The 3512-nt window shown below is 50.3% G+C and overlaps 1 protein-coding gene and 1 long non-coding RNA gene across 3 annotated transcripts in view; one reads left to right on the top strand and one right to left on the bottom strand.

Annotated features, from left to right (window-relative positions):
- Grhl2 (grainyhead like transcription factor 2) overlaps positions 1–3512 on the top strand; it is a 121688-nt gene that overhangs the window by 1094 nt on the left and 117082 nt on the right. The gene's annotated exons all lie outside the window — the stretch shown is intronic.
- The window catches only part of LOC104859015, a 4516-nt gene continuing 2850 nt past the window's right edge, over positions 1847–3512 (bottom strand). Inside the window, exons 1-3 of one of the 2 annotated variants that reach the window (XR_779260.3) lie at positions 3145–3233; positions 2835–3028; positions 1847–2289 (exon numbers count right to left, since the gene is read on the bottom strand). This is a non-coding gene — a long non-coding RNA (uncharacterized LOC104859015). Of the gene's footprint in view, positions 2290–2834; positions 3029–3144; positions 3234–3512 lie in introns of those variants that run through there. The other variant, XR_779259.3, reaches the window with a different exon arrangement.

The following is a 3512-nucleotide window of genomic DNA, read 5'->3' as shown; positions in this document are numbered from 1 at the left end:
CGCGAGGAGCGAGGTGCCTGAGGCGGGACGGGGTCCGAGGCCTCGCCGCCGCGTTAGACTTCGCCAACGCCGAGGGTTCTGGGTTTTGCTTTGGTTAGGTTGGGTTTGGTCTTCGTGTCCAAAGTGGCAGCAAACCCACTCTAATTAATCAGGCGAGGAACATTGAGTCTGCTTCGGTTTATGCTACAACACGACTCGAGGGCCCTATGAAAGTGGATCGGTTTCTATTTTAACCGAGGCGTACCCAGCACCAACAGGGACAGACAAGCTGGGTTCGCCACGCTGCGCCACCTCGCTTTTTCGGGTAATGGCCTCGCAGTTCGCGAGAGTAGATGCGTGGTTTCCAGCACTGGTTTGTATCCCGGGCAGAGTAATAAGGAGACCCACGGGCAGACGTCCGCTCTCTGCCTTTGGAAACTGCCCGACTCTTCTATCACTTTTGCTAGTTCTAGCTTAGTTTTCTTAAAGGAAGGCCTGGCAGGGATGGGGCCAGGCGTGGAGGTGGCAGCGGAAGGGGTGCAGGTTAGACGCCTCAGAGGAGAGGAGTGGGTGTCGGGAACACCAACTGTGGGGCAGGCCGAGGGCGGCGCTCAGGCCTGGCAGCTTCCTGGGCGGCCCTCCCTGCCGGCCTCTGGCGGTGCGCAGAATGGGAAAAGCACACGGAGCGCCCCTCAGTCTCAGCTAGAGGGAGGACTGGAGGGGAGAAGACATTTCCAGCCAGCCTGTGTGCACTGACGAATACCATCATTTATTTTTTTATTGGTGTGGTCTTTTCGGATTGAAATGTTCTGCTTTTTATGTTCTACCTCACTGATGCTATCGCTCATTAAAGCAAAGTTTTTAGGACATTTTGTCTTTGTACATATTTAAAAATGCTCTACTCTTCCATCTTAAATTTTTACCAAGATTCGTGACCTGCCGACAAGCATGTGTGTAGGCAGTGGTAGTGAGAAACGCTACGGCCGAAATGTGTAAAACATATTCCAGGAAGCACGAGTGTGTAATGTTTGATACAGGAGTTTCTCACCAAGTAAATGCAGTTTTGGAGTCTCCACCATTTAAGCACTTTCAGATAGGCACTGTGGGAGAAAACAAGGCCTTCTGAGTTGGGCTGGACCCTCCAGGCCTGGCCTGTGCGTAGGACAGGGTGAGCCGGAAGCAGACAATTAAGAGGACAGGACAATGTCTGCGGTTACATAACCTCACAACAGTCACAAACACGTCTTTAAAACTACACTGCAGATCTGATAAACGTCCGCTTCTCCCCATCCATCCCCTTCTTTGGTGAGGACAGTTAGTTATTTTGTGTGCTTTAGCTGAAGGAGCTCTGTTGTTTTTCAGAAAGGGCTTCAAGCTCTATTCGCCGTGGTGGCCTCTGCGCTTCCTATTGTGAGTGTGTGTTCACTTCTCTGGTGCTATTCCGGATATCCAAGGCCACAGACTTTGGTGCTCACCATCTCTCGCCAGCCACTGACGCGCTGCTTCCATCTTGGGCTCCACTGCCAGTGTTGAGAGGCTGGGAACAGGACATGGGTGCCACTGTCAGGGCACAGGAGGGGAGTAGCAGGCGAATCCAGTGGGGAGTGCATACCTGACGAATGCTCAGGGACCCAGAGTTAATGGGAGCACAGGACAGCCTCTGTGCTGAGATGCCTGTGACCGTGGACTGCAGGAAGAGACATGGGAGCCCTGAAGACACCCAGGGAGGGAGTGCCGTGTGCAGCTGGAAGAGCAGGGAAAGGCCCGGGGGTGAGCGTGCTTCCCATGTTCTGGGACTGGGATGGAGCCCAGTGTGGGCGGATCAGGCAGATGGTGATTGTGCCGTCAGGAAAATCAATGCAATCAGTTCTTTATTTATTAATTCTGACATCTGCGTATTCAAAAACAGAAACATTATGCTTACGAATGCTCTTAGCAGCCACAAGGTGATAATGCTGTACTCAGTGGAGAAGTAAAGGACCAGTAGTCCCTCCTGTCTTCTGCCCAGCACCGCCCGTTCAATACTGCTTTGCGCCTACTTCCTGTTTCAAAAGTGGATGGACTCACACATGCTGGTGGAGCCCAGGGACTCAGGGTGCAAAGGTGGACAGGCTACAGTGGGGCGTGCTGTCACCCCGTACTTGGTGCAGAATGAAGCTCACCCCTCCTGCTTTTCCCTTGCTCTTGTCCAGCTTCTGAAGCTGCGTCCATCAGACTGCGTGGATGCATCAGAGTGTCTGGGAGACACGACAGAGCGTGTGTGGCTCAGTTTCTCATTGTGCAGTCAACTGGTAGACAGAGGTAACTCACCTAGAATAAGAGAGGGCCGGGGGACTTGAAAGGCTGGACTAATAAAGACAAGTGAAGGTAATTACGCGTGTGCTCAGGACTAGGACTCACTAAGGAATCCCTTCAATTATTGCTCTCCAAACTTGCCCGATTCTAAAAATGTCACCCGAAGCAACCAATAGTCTACAGAGAAGACCTCAGCCTGTCCCTGAGAGGCCGTGTCCCATTCTCCATGTAAGGTTCGTCCCAGATGTGCCTGGAGACTGGGTCACCTACAGAAGTACATGCAATTTCTGTACGACCTTCTGGTGCACAGCCAGTGTCTAAGCGAAATGAAACCTGTGGGCTTTTCTTTTGTCCTATGCTACCTGTGGCTGAGCACCTTCTGAGATAACTGTCATTTGATGCCATCTTTGTCCTTCTGTCTGTGCTGTCTGCATTCATGTTTTTTGGAACAGCCCCTTTGGGAAGAGGGGATCCTTCTGGCCTATTCTATTTCCAGAGCCGCTAAAGATCCGATTTAACATGGTGGTATCCAAGCTTGTTTCTGGCTGGGCCCTGCTCACCTGGGAGCTGGGTTGAGGTTAGAAGTGAGCTTGTCCCTCTCAAATTGTACACTGTGACCTAAAAGTAGCATTCATTTTTCTGAGGACAGTTGTTCCATTGAGTTCAGATTCTATTTGCTGCATCCACTCGCAGGTGAAGAGCTCCAATGTGGGAATGGCCCTTGGTGAAATGATGTGATGAGACCTATTAGATGCTGCAAAATAAAAGAAGAAATTTAGGAATCTATAGCTAGTTGAGCGCAGAGGTACACACCCATAATCGCAGTTGTTTGGGATTCTCAGGCTGGAGGATCGAAAGTTTGAAGCCAACCTGGGTGACGTAGCAAGACTGTCTCTAAAGGAAACAGAGGACTGGGAGGAGGCTTGTGGTAGAGCCCTCGCTTAGCACGTGCAAGGCCCTGGGTTCCATCTTAGCACTACAAAAACAAACAAACAGATGTGCAGTTGATTAAGAATGTTTTATATGTTAAGTTGTCCAATTTACTTTTTAAAAATTCTTCGTTAATTGAGGCAACTGCTTCAGTTCTTCATATGAGCCTGGTCTAACTAGATATAAATTCCAGGTTAAAAAAATGAACATTTGTGGGCTGGGCTGGGGATTTAGCTCAGTGGTTCCGCTGCCCGCCTTGCAAGCGTGCGCAAAGACCCTGGTACCAAAAAAAAAAAAAAAAAAAAAAA

Source organism: Fukomys damarensis, unplaced genomic scaffold (genome assembly GCF_012274545.1).
Source record: "Fukomys damarensis isolate Sample0158 unplaced genomic scaffold, DMR_v1.0_HiC HiC_scaffold_5, whole genome shotgun sequence".
Classification (NCBI taxonomy): Eukaryota; Metazoa; Chordata; class Mammalia; order Rodentia; family Bathyergidae; genus Fukomys; species Fukomys damarensis.
The sequence above is the reverse complement of the archived record's forward strand: the minus strand, read 5'-3'. Positions and strand labels throughout refer to the sequence as shown.